The 18,095-nt window shown below is 49.3% G+C and overlaps 1 protein-coding gene across 4 annotated transcripts in view; it reads right to left on the bottom strand.

Annotated features, from left to right (window-relative positions):
- LOC138248711 (E3 ubiquitin-protein ligase TTC3-like) overlaps window positions 1-18,095 on the bottom strand; it is a 1,399,506-nt gene that overhangs the window by 140,023 nt on the left and 1,241,388 nt on the right. The gene's annotated exons all lie outside the window — the stretch shown is intronic.

Below are 18,095 nucleotides of genomic sequence, written 5' to 3'. Positions count from 1 at the left end.
TTTTATATAGAAATATATTCTTTTCTTAATTTATTTTAGAACCACAAGAGTCAAATTGTAGGTAAGTACATTAAATGTAAGGTACTTTGCATTGTATAGATAGGACTTTGAATCAAAACAGTATTGTACACAGTTTGACATAAAATGGCAATAAGCTATTTTAAAAGTGGACACAGTGCAAAATTCAACAATTCTGGGGGAGGTAAGTACAGTTAGGTTAACACGGTAAGTAAAGCACTGACAATTTCAGTCTCCGGGGCATAGGCAGCCCACCGTTGGGGGTTCAAGTCAACCCCAAACACCATGCACCAGCAACACAAGGACCGGTTAGGTGCAGAGGTCAGAAATCAAAGGTGCAGAGGTCAAAGAGGGGCCCAAATAACAGAAGCGCCTATGGAGACTAGGGGTGCTACGGTTCCAGTCTGCTAGCAGGTAAGTATCTGCGTCCTCGGGGAGCAGAACAGGGGGGTTTTGTAGAGCAGTGGGGGGTGGGGGGGAATTCTCGGGCCAGATGAAAGCCACCTGCTGGTCGCTGCTGCACCAGTAGTTGGTTCCTCACGGGCCTGGGGGCTGCGGGTGCAGTGCTTCTCCAGGAGTCGGATTTCTTTGTTATATGGCAGTCACGGTCAGGGGAGTCCTCTGGATTCCCTCTGCAGGCGTCGTAGTGAGGGTGCAGTTAGGTCCGCTCAGGGTGGACACGTTATTGGAGTCACCTGAGGGTCCTCTCTGCGGCGTTGGTTTCTCTGGACAGGGGCGTGGTGTGCAGAGTGGTGGGGACTCACGCTTCTGGAGTGAGGTGAGAGTCCCTTTAAAGATGGTTTCAGGAGTTTCTTCGTCCTTTGGAGTTGCAGGGCAGTCCTCAGAGTCGGCAGAGGTTGCTAGGCCCACAGGATGCCTCGCTGTTGCAGGTTCTTTGAATCAGGAGACAGGCCGATAGGGCTGAGGCCAAAGCAGTTGTCGTCTTCCTTCTTCTCTGTGGGGATTTCAGGTAAGCAGTACTTCTTGTTAGGTCGTCAGGAATCTGATGATCTGGTTTCAGGGTCGCCCCTAAATACTAAATTTAGGGGTGTGTTAGGGTTAGAGGACAGTAGCCAATGGCTACTGTCCCTGAGGGTGGCTACACCCTCCTTGTGCACACTCCCTCTGGGGAGGGGAGCAGATCCCTATTCCTATTGGTCCTAATCCTCCAAAGCAAGATGGAGGATTTCTCCAGGAGGGGGTCACTTCTCCACTGGTCATCTTAGGGGTGGACCTGGCTGACGAGGTGACTCCTCGTTGTTTTTCTCAGTATACCTCTGGACTTGACGCCAAAAGTGGGGGCTCGTCCAGGGGGGCGGGCATCTCCACTGGCTGGAGTGCCCTGGGGGGATTGTAACACCAGGCCTGAGCCTTTGAGGGTCACCACCATGTGTTACAATTCCTGCAGGGGGGTGGTGTGAAGCACCTCCACCCAGTGCAGGCTTTGTTTCAGGCCCCAGAGAGCACAAAGGCTCTCACCCCAGGTGGTCAGAAACTCATCTCTCAGTGGGAGGCTGGCACAGACCAGTCAGTCCTGCACTGAAGGATTGGGTATAATACAGGGGGCATCTCTAAGATGACCACTGTTAGGAAATGTCTTCCTTGGCATGGTTACCCCTGACATTTTGCCTTTTGTCGATGCCAGTTATGAATGAAAGTGTGCTGGGACCCTGCTAACCAGGCCCCAGCACAATTGTTCTTTCCCTAAACTGTACCTTTGTTTGCACAATTAGAACAGCCCTGGCACACAGATAAGTCCCTTGTAAATGGTACCCCTGGTACCAAGGGCCCTGTTGCCCGGGAAGGTCTCTAAGGGCTACAGCATGTCTTATGCCAGCTTGGGGACCCCTCACTCAGCACATGCACACTGCCTCACAGCTTGTGTGTGCTAATGGGGAGAAAATGACTAAGGCGACATAGCACACCCCTCAGAGTGCCATGCCCACCTCTCACTGTCCGTGCCATAGGTAAGTCACCCCTCTAGCAGGCCTTACAGACCTAAAGCAGGGCACACTATATCACAGGTGAGGGCATAAGTGCATGAGCACTATGCCCCTACAGTGTGTAAGCAAAACCTTAGACATTTTAAGTGGAGGGTAGCCATAAGAGTATATGGTCTGGGAGTCTGTCAATAACGAATTCCACAGCTCCATAATGGCTACACTGAATACTGGGAAGTTTGGTAGCAAACTTCTCAGAATAATAAACCCACACTGATGCCAGTGTTGGATTTATTAAAAAATGCACACAGAGGGCATCTTATAGATGCCCCCTGTATTTTACCCAGCTGTTTAGTGCAGGACTGACTTGTCTGTGCCAGCCTGCTGCTGAGAGACGAGTTTCTGACCCCATGTGGTGAGAGTCTTTGTGCTCTCTGAGGATAGAAACAAAGCCTGCTCTGGGTGGAGGTGCTTCACACCTCCCCCCTGCAGGAACTGTAACACCTAGCAGTGAGCCTCAAAGGCTCAGGCTTCGTGTTACAATGCCCCAGGGCACTCCAGCTAGTGGAGATGCCCGCCCCCTGGACACAGCCCCCACTTTTGGCGGCAAGTCCAGGGGAGATAACGAGAAAAACAAGGAGGAGTCACCCACCAGTCAGGACAGCCCCTAAGGTGTCCTGAGCTGAGGTGACCCCTGCCTTTAGAAATCCTCCATCTTGATTTTGGAGGATTCCCCCAATAGGAATAGGGATGTGCCCCCTCCCCTCAGGGAGGAGGCACAATGAGGGTGTAGACACCCTCAAGGACAGTAGCCATTGGCTACTGCCCTCCCGGACCTAAACACACCCCTAAATTCAGTATTTAGGGGCACCCAGAACCTAGGAAATCAGATTCCTGCAACCTAAGACAAAGAAGGACTGCTGAGCTGAAAAACCTGCAGAGAAGACGGAGACACCAACTGCTTTGGACACAGCTCTACCGGCCTGTCTCCCCACTTCAAGAGAACTGCTGCAGCGACGCGTTCCACAGGGTCCAGTGACCTCTGAAGCCTCAGAGGACTACCCTGCAGCTAAAAGGACCAAGAACTCCCAAGGACAGCGGCTCTGTTCCACAAAGACTGCAACTTTGCAACAAAGAAGCAACTTTTGAAAACCACACGTTTCCCGCCGGAAGCGTGATACTTGGCACTCTGCACTGTGACGCCCCCGGCTCGACTTGTGGAGAACCAACACTACAGGGAGGACTCCCCAGCGACTGCGAGCCCGTGAGTAACCAGAGTTGCCCCCTCTGAGCCTCCAGAGCGACGCCTGCAGAGGGAATCCAGAAGCTCCCCCTAACCGCAACTGCCTGATTCTAAGAACCCGACACCTGGTAAGGACACTGCACCCGCAGCCCCCAGGACCTGAAGGATCCGACCTCCAGTGCAGGAGCGACCCCCAGGTGGCCCTCTCCCTTGCCCAGGTGGTGGCTATCCCGAGGAGACGCCCCACCCCCCTTGCCTGCATCGCTGAAGAGACCCCTAGGTCTCCCATTGGACTACATTGCAAACCCGACGCCTGTTTGCACACTGCACCCGACCGCCCCGTGCCGCTGAGGGTGTACTTTTTGTGCTGACTTGTGTTGCCCCTAGTGCCCTACAAAACCCCCCTGGTCTGCTCTCCGAAGACGCGGGTACTTACCTGCTGGCAAACTGGAACCGGGGCACCCCCTTCTCCATTGAAGCCTATGCGTTTTCGGCACCACTTTGACCTCTGCACCTGACCGGCCCTGAGCTGCTGGTGTGGTAACTTTGGGGTTGCCCTGAACCCCCAACGGTGGGCTACCTTGGACCCAACTTTGAACCCTGTAGGTGGTTTACTTACCTACAAAACTAACAAACACTTACCTCCCCAAGGAACTGTTGAAAATTGCACTGTCTAGTTTTAAAATAGCTTATTGCCATTTATGTGAAAACTGTGTGTGCTATTTTGCTAATTCAAAGTTCCTAAAGTTCCTAAGTGAAATACCTTTCATTTAAAGTATTGTTTGTAAATCTTGAACCTGTGGTTCTTAAAATAAACTAAGAAAATATATTTTTCTATATAAAAACCTATTGGCCTGGAATTGTCTTTGAGTGTGTGTTCCCCATTTATTGCCTGTGTGTGTATAACAAATGCTTAACACTACCCTCTGATAAGCCTACTGCTTGACCACACTACCACAAAATAGAGCATTAGAATTATCTATTTTTGCCACTATCTTACCTCTAAGGGGAACCCTTGGACTCTGTGCATGCTATTTCTTACTTTGAAATAGTACATACAGAGCCAACTTCCTACAGCAAGCAAGGAGGATGGGTGGGCGGTAAGTAATCTGCAACTAGAATATGTCCCTACCAGATATTTCAGTACCAAAGGTAAGTAGCTTGTACATCTGATAGAGACTTCTAGTTGCAGATTCCTTGCCTTAGAATAGATACCCAAACAATGCCATTTTCTGAGGTGAGCTGCAAACCAAGATCATACTAGGAAGTCCTGCAGGACCAAACGACCAAAGTAACTGTCCCGATGGACCTGACTGTCCAGGCAGTCGTGTTTAGCAAACGTGTGCAGGGACGCCCACGTAGCTGCTTGGCAGATATCCAGGACAGGAACTCCGCATGCTAACACAGTAGAAGCAGCAGTTGCTCTGGTGGAATGAGCACGCAAGCCCTCAGGGGGTTGCTTCTTGGCTAAAGCGTAGTACATTTTGATGCAAAGAAGCACCCATCGAGAGATGGTACGCTTTTGCACGGCCTTCTCTTTTTTTGCACTCAAATACCCGACAAAGAGTTGATTGTCCACGCAGAAGTCTTTAGTACGATTAAGATAGAACGCCAACGCTCTTTTTGAGTCCAGACGGTGGAGACTCTCCTCCTCATGAGAAGGATGTGGGTGTGTGTAGAAAGTAGGCAGGGTGATGGACTGGCCTACATGAAAAGGCGAAACCACCTTTGGACGGAAGGAAGCCTTAGTGCGCAACACCACTTTGTCAGGGTGCACAGACAAGTATGGAGGTTTAGACGGAAGGGCATGGAGCTCACTCACTCTGCGAGCAAATGTGATGGCAACAAAAAAGACAGTTTTGAAGGTGAGGAGCGGAAAGGGACAATTGTGCATCGGCTCAAAGGGAGTACACAATAAATAATTAAGGACAAGATTGAGGTCCCACTGAGGCATGATAAATGGAGTGGGAGGAAATAAATGGGTGACGCCTTTTAGGAATCTACTCACAATAGGAGATTTAAAAAATGAGGGCTGATCAGGTAATCTAAGGAAGGCCGAAATGGCAGATAAATACCCTTTAATGGTGCCCAAAGCAGAGCCCTGCTGGGCCAAAGAAAGAATGAACAGGAAAACCTTGAATATAGGGGCAGAGAGCGGGATCAACAGCTTTGTTGGTGCACCATGCCACAAATTTATTCCAACAACAGGCGTATACAGTTTTGGTTGAGGGACGCCTGGCTGCCAAGATAACATCGCAGACTTCTGGTGGAAAGTCAAAAGTCTTCAACTGTCGCCGCTCACTCGCCATGCATGAAGGAGGAGGTTGGACAGGTTCGGGTGAAGAACCATCCCCTGTTGCTGCAACAGAATATCTGCCCGAAAAGGCAATCTGAGCGGAGGATTGATGGACATGCTCAATAGCTCTGGATACCAGACTCTACGTGCCCAGTCCAGAGCCACCAAGATGACTTGGGCACGGTTGATCATGATCTTCTTCAGAACTCTGGGCAGAAGTGGCATAGGTGGAAAGGAAGCCAGAGTTCCACTCGAGACGAAAGATGTCTCCGAACGAGTGCCACCTAGGAAACTCCAACACGCAAAACAGCTGACATTGCGCATTCTAAGCAGAGGCGAACAGATCTAACCGAGGCTCTCCCCACTGCTGAAAGAGACCTTGCGAAACCTCCAGATGGAGACGCCATTTGTGATCGGCTGTGCATCGACGCCTGAGTTCGTCCACTCTGGCGTTGAGTGAACGCGCCAGATGTTGAACAACCAGGGTAATGCCTTGATGTTCAAGCCATGTCCAGAAGCGTAGTGCCTCCTGACAAAGGGTCCAGGACCCTACTCCGCACTATTTGTTGCAGTACCACATGGCAGTAGTATTGTCCGTGAAGACTTGAACTACTTTCCCTTTGAGAGAGGGAAAAATGCTTTCAAAGCAAGCCTGATCACCCGGAGCTCCAGAAGATTGATATGGAGCCCAGACTCCACCAGAGAACAGAGGCCTCTGATCTCCGCCTCTCCCATGTGGCCTCCCCAAACTGGAAGTGACACATCTGTCACTATAGATAGATCTGGTTGGGGAAGGGAGATAGATCTGCCATGGACCCGATGCAGATTCGAAAGCCCCCACTGAGGTCTTTCACGGTCCCCTCCTAGATCTGGACCAGGTTGGAGAGATTCCCCTGATGCTGCGCCCACTGGAACTTCAAATCCCACTGCAGAGCCCGCATATGCCATCTGGCATGTGTTACTAGCAGGATGCTGGAGGCCATGAGGCCCAGCAGCCTCAAAGTCAGTCTCACCGAAAGCCAAGACAGAGGCCAAAAGATCGGAATCATAGCCTGAATGTCTTGGACTCGATTTTGGGAGGATAAGCCCAAAACTGCACTGTGTCCAGAAAAGCTCTGATGAAGGGGAGCGTCTGAGAAGGAGTCAGGAGTGACTTGGCACGTTTATAATGAACCCCAGAGTGTGCAGGAGGTTTGCCATAGTCTGAAGGTGGCAGACGACTTTCTGGGGCGAGTCCGCCTTCAACTGCCAGTCGTCGAGGTAGGGGAAGCATGACACCCCACCATCACTTTCGTGAACACCTGAGGGTCGCTGGTAAGGCCGAAGGGGAGCACGGTAAACTGAAAGTGCTCGTTACCTACCACGAATCGTAGGTAAAGTCTGTGGGCAGGCAGGATGGGGATGTGGAAATAAGCGTCCTGTATGTCCAACGCTACCATCCAGTCTCCTGTGTCCAAGGCAGACAGAACCTGAGCCAGGGTGGGCATTTTGAATGTCTCCTTCTTGAGGAAGTAGTTCAGATCCCAAAGGTCTAGGATAGGACGTAGGCTCTTGTCCGTTTCCGGGCACCAGAAAGTAGCGGGAATAACAACCACGACCTATTTCGGGCACAGGAACCTTTTCTATAGCTCCATTGGCAAAGAGCTGTGACTTCCTGGCGGAGAAGTGCCAAATGATCCTCTGGAAGGTGACTGAAGGATGGAGGCCTGGCTGGTGGAGCAGATTCGAAAGGGAGGGAGTAGCCCTTTTGAACTATCTGCAAAACCCACCTGTCCTTAGTGATGGATTCCCAGTGGGGCAGGTGATGGCGAAACCTGCCACCAACTGGATGGAAGTGGGGAAACGGACTAGGAGGGTTTGGAGGCTGCAGCGAGGGCAGAGGCGGACTGGGCATACCTCTGGTTCCCTGTCCCACGCCCACGTGTGATTCCGCATCCCCGGCCACGCAGAGGGGTGGCAGGGTGGCTGGGAGGAGGACGCGACAGGGAGCCCCTTCTGTGGCCACGAAAGTGGCGAAAAGCAGACTGCGGGGCGAGGGGCAGATGAAAGACTAAAGGACCTAGCCATAGCCCAGGAATCCTTGAATCTCTCCTAGGCCGAGTCCTCTGTCAACAAGGAGACGGGAGCCATCAAAGGGCATGTCCATGAGGGACTGTTGGACATCCCCAGAAAAACCAGAAGTACGCAACCAGACATGGCGTCTCAAGTCCACCGTCGTAGCAACCGATCTGCCAGAGTTGGTCAGATCCAGCCCTCAACGGATCATTAACTTTGCTGCATCTCTGCCATCATTCCCAGCTTGGGAGACAATAGCACGGGCCTCCTCTGGTATCTGCGGCAGGACTTGCGCAACCGTATCCCACAAAGAGTGGGTATAGCGGCCCAAAGGGCATGCGGTGTTCACATACCGCAGCGCAAGACTGGAGGAAGAAAACAACTTCTTACTAAAAATGTTCCAGCCTTTTTGATTCCCTATCCGGGGGTGCGGAAGGGAATGTGTCTGAAGAAGAGGAAGCCTGGATGACAAGACTCTCAGGCATGGGGTGTTGGGACGGAAATTTAGGGTTGTTCGGAGCGGGCCAAATAGTGGCGTGCGATATTCCTATTTCCAGGAGCCCCTGTGTTGGGTTTGGACCAAGTACCCAAAAGGACATCGGTGAGGGCTTCATTGAATGGCAAAATAGGGGTTCTGAGGTGGAAGCCCCAGGCTGAAGCACCTCCATCAGGACATAGGACCTGACCTCTACAGTAGGAAGCTCAAGGCCAAGGACCTCAGCTGCCCTACTGACCACCATACCATAAGTTGCTCCCTCTGCCGTAGGAACGGTAGGAGGAGACAGCACGCCAGCGTCTGGAGAAGTATCCAGACCACTGGCGTCGGCCAATTCCTGATCCCAGTCCAAAGATGGGTCATTCTGCATATTCATAAGGGTACAGGGACCCCTCCAATCCCTCTCTGAATTTGTACCCCTAGGGAAAAGGGTCTGAATCCGGCCTGGGACGAATAGGCCCCATTGAACACAAATTGCACTGTCTACTTTTAAAATAGCTTATTGCCATTTATGTGAAAACTGTGTATGCTATTTTGCTAATTCAAAGTTCCTAAAGTTCCTAAGTGAAATACCTTTCATTTAAAGTATTGTTTGTAAATCTTGAACCTGTGGTTCTTAAAATAAACTAAGAAAATATATTTTTCTATATAAAAACCTATTGGCCTGGAATTGTCTTTGAGTGTGTGTTCCCCATTTATTGCCTGTGTGTGTACAACAAATGCTTAACACTACCCTCTGATAAGCCTACTGCTTGACCACACTACCACAAAATAGAGCATTAGAATTATCTATTTTTGCCACTATCTTACCTCTAAGGGGAACCCTTGGACTCTGTGCATGCTATTTCTTACTTTGAAATAGTACATACAGAGCCAACTTCCTACAGCAAGCAAGGAGGATGGGTGGGCGGTAAGTAATCTGCAACTAGAATATGTCCCTACCAGATATTTCAATACCAAAGGTAAGTAACTTGTACATCTGATAGAGACTTCTAGTTGCAAATTCCTTGCCTTAGAATAGATACCCAAACAATGCCATTTTCTGAGGTGAGCTGCAAACCAAGATCATACTAGGAAGTCCTGCAGGACCAAACGACCAAAGTAACTGTCCCGATGGACCTGACTGTCCAGGCAGTGGTGTTTAGCAAACGTGTGCAGGGACGCCCACGTAGCTGCCTGGCAGATATCCAGGACAGGAACTCCGTGTGCTAACACAGTAGAAGCAGCAGTTGCTCTGGTGGAATGAGCACGCAAGCCCTCAGGGGGTTGATTCTTGGCTAAAGCGTAGCACATTTTGATGCAAAGAAGCACCCATCGAGAGATGGTACGCTTTTGCACGGCCTTCTCTTTTTTTGCACCCAAATACCCGACAAAGAGTTGATTGTCCACGCAGAAGTCTTTAGCATAATTAAGATAGAACGCCAACGCTCTTTTTGAGTCCAGACGGTGGAGACTCTCCTCCTCATGAGAAGGGACGAATAGGCCCCATTGAACACAAAGGCAGTGGCGGCCGACGCCGCTCCGACTCCGAGTCCTCGGGGCTAACGATTGGATCGACGTCGATAGTAGGCACTACCGACGTCAGGAGCATCCACAATCGACCCGGAGCCAGGGAAGGTCTCAAGGGTGCGACCAGCACCAGTGCGGATCCGCAAGTGGATCCGTCAGGGACCTTGGTGGCTGGAGCGAAGCCGCCGGCGAAGAACCTGAAGTTCCCACAACCAAACCCTTGGGCCCAAAGGTGCCGCATCGGGGTCGGTCCGTCGAAATATGAGGCGCCTGGCCTCAAAGAACTCCTTAAGTTGGTCGGGGGTCGCTCTGGGAAACTCGGAGCAGACCCAGACGCACGCACCAAGGATGGAGGCCTTGAGCGTCGACACTCTTACTGCGTCAGCCGAGCCTCGGGGCGAAGTCGGAGATCGATGGGACCTCTTCGAATTCTTCTTCTTCTTACCTGCACCCGAAGATTTAGAAGAAGACGGGTGGTGATGGCTCTGCAAACGGTCTTGAGAACCTTCCTCTCGATCGAGACTGGGACTTATGCGGAATCGAGTCCCGTGGTGTCATGAGCTAGAGGGACTGCTCCCTCCAGGCCTTCGGGTGTATGACCCGGCACTCGGAGCACAACTTTGGGTCGTGGTCGTGCTCGAGACACCACAGACAAAGCCGCTGCGGATCCGTCTCTGACATTGTGCGGTCACAGTCCTCGCACGGCTTGAAACTGGTCTTCGGGGACATCCTCGATGCACCAAATATCTCACAAAAACACCACAAAATGGTTGAAGTTGGCCAAAAAGGGACCAGGGTAGATCTTCTCTGGATCAGCACGTGGCATGGAAATAAAAGAACTGACGTCACAGAGTGAAGACGGCGTATATACTACTCCCGACTTCATCACAGCGACTATGAGGGCAACGCCACCAACCGACGTGCAAGGGTATTGCGCAAAGAAAAATCTCCGGATCCAGTCTGACGCCTGGGGGAAATTCTAAGGTAAGGAATCTGCAACTAGAAGTCTCTACCAGATAAATATTTTGACTATGTCCTATAACCACACCAACACTGATGAACTCATTACACAGCATTGGAAACTAGATTGGCACTGTACTCAGGAAAATATTCATAGGTCTGACCTCACTTTAAAGGTCATACTAAGCAGAAATGACTTGGCCTGCTTCACGTTGTCAAAGGAAAAGCAACAAAAAAGATTCAACGATATCTTTGAGAATAGGCAATGTTGCAGATTAATCAGTTGCTGGGTTACCTCGCTTTCACTAGAAGTCACAAAATTAGAGTATTGTATGTGTGAAAGTTTTAAGTCAACCTCAGGTCCATAGAATAAAAACGCCCAGAAAAGAAACTCAAGGATAAAACACCGATATACACTTAGACCTATTCAGTGGAAGAAAAATGCAGATTCAACATTTTATCAATAAATCCTGCACTTTAGCAGAGACCACTTTTAGCAAAAGACCCAAGTGGTCAAGGATAGTGAAGGTTTACGGACAGATCTTAGCAATCACTTTTAAGGTTTTAGTTTCATAAACAATTTGTTTCACTAACGACAAATGTACATCTATTACCTTCTAAAATCGCCAACAGCCTGGACCAGATGTGACAGGGTCCGCCATCACCTGTCCCACTGGGAATCCATCACAGTGGATAGGTGAGTTTTGCAAATAGTCCAAAGTGGCTACTCCCTCCTGTAGGAGGCTGGCCTGGCTTATAGTGGGTACCTTGTGGTACTTACACATTGTGCCAGGTCCAGTTATCCCTTATTAGTAGATTAGATGTGTTCTAGCAGCTTAGGCTGATAGAGGTAGCTATAGCAGAGCAGCTTAGGCTGAACTAGGAGATATGCAAAGCTCCTATTACACCACTTATATCACTTAGTACTATATCACAAGAAAACACAATACTCAGAGTTACTAAGGAGGCATGTCCTTACACACACCCCTCACCCCCCCCCAACAAAAGAGGATGAGACTAACCTTTCCCAAGAGAGTCTTCATTTTCTAAGTGGAATAAACTGGAAAGGCCATCTGCATTGGCATGGGCAGTCCCAGGTCTGTGTTCCACAATAAAGTCCATTCCCTGTAGGGATATGGACCACCTCAACAGTTTAGGGTTTTCTCTTTTTATTTGCATTAGCCACCTGAGAGGTCTGTGGTCAGTTTGAACTATGAAGTGAGTACCAAAAAGATATGGTCTCAACTTCTTCGGGGACCAGACCACACAAAGGCCTCCCTCTCAATGGCACTCCAGCGCTGCTCCATGGGGAGTAACCACCTGCTAATAAAAGCAACAGGTTGGTCAAGGCCATCATCATTTGTCTGGGACAAGACCGCTCCTCTCCCATGTTCAGAGGCATCTGTCTGCAGAATGAACTGCTTAGAGTAATCTAGAGCTTTCAAAACTGGTGCTGTGCACATTGCTTGCTTCAGGGTGTCAAAGGCCTTTTGACAGTCCACGGTCCAGTTAACTTTCTTGGGCATTTTCTTGGAGGTAAGTTCTGTGAGGGGTGTCACTATGGATCCATATCCCTTCACAAACCTCCTAAAGTACCCAGTCAAGCCAAGGAATGCCCTGACTTGAGTCTGGGTTTTTGGAGCTATCCGGTCCAGAATAGTCTGGATCTGGGGTTGGAGTGGCTGAACATGGCCTCCACCTACAAGGTGTCCTAAGTAAACCACAGTACCCTGCCCTATCTGTCATTTAGATGCCTTGATAGAGAGGCCTGCTGCCTGCAAAACCTTCTTCAGGAGGACTAGGTGACCCTGCCAGCAGGAGCTAAAGACAGCAATATCATCTGGATAAGCTGCACTAAAGGACTCCAAGCCAGCAAGGACTTGATTCACCAACCTTTGGAAGGTGGCAGGGTCATTCTTTAAGTCAAAGGGAATCACAGTAAACTGGTAATGCCTATCAGGTGTAGAGAATGCTGTTTTCTCTTTTGCTCCTGGTGCCCTTCTTGTTTGCCAGTAACCTGCTGTCAAGTCAAAGGTACTCAAGTATTTGGCAGCACCCAATTTATCAATCAGCTCATCTACGCTTGCAATGGGGTGAGCATCTGTATTGGTGACAAAATTAAGCCCTCTGTAGTCCACACGGAACCTCATCTCTCTCTTGCTATCTTTGGTGTGAGGTTTGGGGACCAAGACCACTGGGCTAGCCCAGGGACTGTCACAGTGCTCACTCCCAACTCCAGCATCTTGTGGACTTCCACTTTGATGCTTTCCTTAACTTGGTCAGACTGTCTGAATATTTTGTTTTTGACAGGCCTGCTGTCTCCTGTGTCCACATCATGGGTACACAGGTGTGTCTGACCAGGGGTTAGGGAAAAGAGCTCAGCAAACTGCTGGAGGACTTGCCTGCAGTCAGCTTGATGTTGGCCTGAAAGGGTGTCTGAATAGATCACTCCATCTACTGTGCCGTCTTTAGGGTCAGTGGAGAGGAGATCAGAGAGAGGTTCACCCTCTGCTTCCTGGTCCACATCTGTAACCATTAACATGTTTACATCTGCCCTGTCATGGAGAAGTTTTAGGCGGTTAACATGGATCACCCTCTTGGGGGTCCTGCTAGTGCCTAGATCCACCAGGTAGGTGACCTGACTCTTCTTTTCTAGCACTGGGTAAGGGCCACTGCATTTGGCCTGAGGTGCCCTGGGAGCCACAGGCTCCAGAACCCAGTCTTTCTGCCCTGGCTGAAATTCAACCATAGTAGCCTTTTGGTCATACAACATCTTCTGAAGTTGTTGGCTGGCCTCAAGGTTTTTGCGTGCCTTTTCCATGTACTCTGCCATCCTTGAAATAGGCCTAGTACATAGTCCACTACATCTTGCATAGGCTCATGGAGAAGTCTCTCCCAGCCTTCTTTCACAAGAGCTAGTGGTCCCCTAACAGGAGGACCAAACAGAAGTTCAAAGGGGGAAAACCCTACTCCCTTCTGAGGCACCTCTCTGTAGGCGAAAAGCAGGCATGGCAAGAGGGCATCCCATCTCCTTTTGAGTTTTTCAGGGAGCCCCATGATCATGCCCTTCAATGTCTTGTTAAATCTCTCAACAAGAACATTGGTTTGTGGATGGTGTGGTGAATTTGTAAGTCACCCCACACTCATTCCACATGTGTTTTAGGTAAGCTGACATGAAGTTGGTACCTCTGTCAGAAACCACCTCCTTAGGAAATCCCACTCTGGTAAACATACCAATGAGTGCTTTGGCTACTGCAGGAGCAGTAGTGGACCTAAGGGGAATTGTCTCAGGGTACCTAGTAGCATGATCCACTACTACTAGGATATTCTCATTCCCTGATGCTATGGGAGGTTCAAGTGGCCCCACTATATCCACTCACACTCTTTCAAAGGGGACCCCCACCACTGGAAGTGGAATGAGGGGGGCCTTTGGATGGCCACCTCTCTTACCACTGGATTGACAGGTGGCACAAGAGCTAGAAAAAAACACCTTTACCTTCTGGGACATACTGCGCCCATAGAAATGGTTGACTAACCTCTCCCATGTCTTGGTTTGTCCCAAATGCCCAGCAAGGGGAATGTCATGGGCTAAGGTCAGAATGAACTCCCTAAACTCCTGAGGCACTACCACTCTCCTAGTGGCACCAGGTTTAGGGATCTCTTGCCTCAGTGTAAAGGAGTCCATCTTCCCAATAGACCCTGTGTGTTCCACTTCCAATTCCTTTTTCTTGTTCAGTATCTTGCTGCCTTAGGCCTTCAAGAGAAGGACAAGTTTCTTGCCACTTGCACAGCTGTTCCCTTGAGGGTCCCCCTGGGCCCAAGAGCTCAACCTGATACGGTTCTAACTCCATGGACTCAGTTCCCTCAGGGGATAGAACTTCTTCCTGAGAAGAGAGGTTCTGTTTCTTTTTCTGTGCTGAAGATGGCTCCCCCATCTTCTTTCCTTTTCTCTTGGAAGGTTGGGCCATTATTGCAGACTCCAACACTTCTTTTTCACCGTGAGCTCTGCACTGTGCTCTAGTCTTGACACACACCAGTTCAGGGATACCCAACATGGCTGCATGGGTTTTGAGTTCTACCTCAGCCCATACTGAGGACTCCAGATCATTTCCAAGCAGACATTCTACTGGTATAGCAGAAGAGACTACCACCTGTTTCGGGCCAGTGACCCCTCCCCGTTCGAACGTTACCATAGCCATGGGATGTACTTTAGTCTGATTGTCAACAGTGGTGACTGGGTAAGTTTGTCCAGTCAGGTATTGTCCTGGGGAAACCAGTTTGTCTGTCACCACAGTGACACTGGCACCTGTATCCCTCAGAGCTTCTACTCTAGTCCCATTAATAAAGAGCTGCTGCCTGTATTTGTGCATGTTAGGTGGCCAGGCAGCTAGTGTGGCTAAGTCCACCCCACCCTAAGAGACTAAAGTAGCTTCAGTGTGGACCCTGATTTGCTCTGGGCACACTGTTGATCCCACCTGGAGACTGGCTATTCCAGTGCTAACTGGAGTAGTGGTTGAAGTGGAACCTTTCTTGGGACAGGCCTTGGCTCCAGTTTGGTGTCCATGCTGACTACAGCTGCGACACCAGGCCTTTTTGGGATCAAAGTTTTTACCCTTGTACCCAAATGAGGATTGTGAAGAGGCTTTGGACCCACCCCCCTTTGCAGGTTTTTGGGACCCTGTAGAAGACTCTTTACTTTTTCCCTTGGATGTCTCAACACCCTTCCACTGGGGAGGCTTTGTGACCCCTTTCTTTTGGTCACCCTCGTGGAAGTCTTGTTCACCCTTGTCTTGACCCAGTGGTCTGCCTTCTTTCCCAATTCTACCAGAATGCTGATGCAGTTTATCATTTAAACAATTACTTAAAAGGTGTTCCTTCATAAACAAATTATACAGCCCTTCCTAATCATTTACACCACTGACATTAATCCAACCATCCAGGGTTTTGACTGAGAAGTCCACAAAATCAACCCAGGTCTGGCTTGAGGATTTTTGAGCCCCCCTGAACCTAATCCTGTACTCCTCAGTTGAGAATCCAAAGCCCTCAATCAGGGTAGCCTTCATGAGGTCATAGGAGTCTGCATCTTTACTAGAGAGTGTGAGGAGTCTATCCCTACACTTTCCAGTGAACAATTCCCAAAGGAGAGCACCCCAGTGAGATCTGTTTAATTTTCTGGTTGCACAAGCCCTCTCAAAAGCTGTGAACCACTTGGGGATCTCATCATCATCTTCATATTTTGTTACAATCCCTTTGGGGATTTTTAGCATGTCAGTACTTTCTCTGACCCTATTTATGTTGCTGCCACCATTGATGGGAGCTAAACCCATCTCTAGTCTTTCCCTATCTATGGCTAGGAGCGGTCTCTCCAAAGCCAATCTTTTGGCCATCCTGGCTAACAGGAGGTCATCTTCATAGAGGCTGCCCTCAATACTTCAAGAGATACTGGTTTCCCCTGTGGAAGAACCAGTCTATCTGACTATGATTTGAGGCGTCAGGGTTTGAGGGACCCTGTTCTCCCTGATTAGAACAGGAGGGGGGAATTCATCCTCCTGTTCACTAACTTCCCCATCTGAAGGATTATCCTCAGAAGGGTGGTCCCTTTTGAACTCTGCCAAAAGCTCCTGGAGCTTTACTTTGGTAGTGTTGGACCCAGGTTTTATCTTTTTTAGCTTATGAGAGTCCTTAACTCTGACATCCTTAGATGCAGGTAAGGGGTGAGGTTGAGTTCCACCATCATCTCATTTGTGCTAGACATTATCACTCTAAAAGTTGGGATAACTTTTTAAGAATCTAAAAACTACTTCTAGAACTGAAATCCAAACTTTTACAAACTTTTAAACTCTAAAAGAAATGCTAACAGGGACTTACACAAGGCCCTAGCAGCACTTTTAAAAAATGTAGAAAAAAAGTTCAAATTGCAAAAATCAATTTCTAATGACAATTTTTGGAATTTAGTTGTGTGATCAGGTATTGGCTGAGTAGTCCAGCAAATGCAAAGTCTTAGACCCCACCGCTGATCCACCAACTTAGGAAGCTGGATCTGTATTTACTATCCTAAAGTGAGAGATAGTGTGCACAGAGTCCAAGGGTTACCCTTAGAAGGTTGATAGTGGCAAAATTAGATAATTCTAAAGCTCTATTTTGTGGTAGTGTGGTTGAGCAGTAGGCTTATCAGAGGGTAGTGTTAAGCATTTGTTGACCACACACAGGCAATACATGAGGAACACACACTCAGAGACTCACGTCCAGGCCAATAGTTTTTATACAGAAACATATATTTTCTTAATTTATTTTAGAACCACAAGATTCGAGATATGAAGTAAATACATAAAATGCAAGGTACTCTTCATAGGTAAGTAAGGAACTTTGAATTAAAGCAGTAGTACACACAATGTAGTTTAAAATGGCAATAAGCTATTTTAAAAGCACACACACTGCAAAAATCAACAGTTCCTGAGGGAGGTAAGTATGCTTAAGTTTCTGAGGTAAGTAAAGCACTTACAAGTTCAGTTTCCTGGGCATAGGCAGCCTACCGTTGGGGGTTGAAGGCAACCCCAAAGTCACCGCACCAGCAACACAGGGCCGGTCAGGTGCAGAGGTCAAAGAAGGGCCCAAAACACATAGGGGGTTATTACAACTTTGGAGGAGGTGTTAAACCGTCCAAAAAGTGACAGTAAAGTGACGGATATAGCACCAGCCGTATTACGAGTTCCATAGGATATAATGGACTCGTAATACGGCTGGTGGTATATCCGTCACTTTACCGTCACTTTTGGGACGGATTAACACCTCCTCCAAAGTTGTAATAACCCCCATAGTTGCCTGTGGAGACCAGGGGTGCTCTGGTTCCAGTCTGGCAACAGGTAAGTACCTGCGTCTTCGGAGGGCAGACTAGGAGGGTTTTTGAGAGCACTGGGGGAAACACAAACAGGCACACAAAACATACCCCCTGCAGCACAGGGGCGGCCGGGTGCAGTGTGCTTAGTAAAACTATCAGCCCTGCGGTTGCAGGGGAATGACTTCTTCACTCCAAGGGAGATTCCTTCTTGCTTCTTTGGTGCAGCTGAAGTCTCGCCGACCCCAGAGGATGCACAGCCATGGAAATGCTGGAAGGAGCAGATAGAACAAAGGTCGTCTCAGGAGTTGTAGATCTGTTGGGTTCCTGTGAAGTTCAGCACCATTTCCGATGGCCAGGTTGTTGGAATCGGAGTTCGTAGGGGCACCTCTGCTCATGCAGGGGTGCCCTCACACACAGGGACCTGAACCCTGCCCTCTGGGCTAGGAAGGCCTACCATAGGGGTGGACTTAGAGTGACCTGGGACAGTGGCCAGCAGGGTGAATGCACCTTTTCACGCAGGTTTCAATGGCAGACCTGCAGACAAAGTCTGCACGGCTCTCATGGGTGGCATAATGCATGCTGCAACCCATGGGGGACCCCTAGTGCACCAATGCCCTGGCAACCTGAGTTTCATATACTAAGGACTTACAAGGGTACACCAGTATGGCAATTGTGGGGTGTAAAGGGTACCAAGGCAACCAACTTTAGAGGAGAGAGCAAAATCACAGGGTGTCCTGGTT

The sequence above is a fragment of the Pleurodeles waltl genome, chromosome 8, assembly GCF_031143425.1.
Source record: "Pleurodeles waltl isolate 20211129_DDA chromosome 8, aPleWal1.hap1.20221129, whole genome shotgun sequence".
Taxonomy (NCBI): Eukaryota; Metazoa; Chordata; class Amphibia; order Caudata; family Salamandridae; genus Pleurodeles; species Pleurodeles waltl.
The sequence above is the reverse complement of the archived record's forward strand: the minus strand, read 5'-3'. Positions and strand labels throughout refer to the sequence as shown.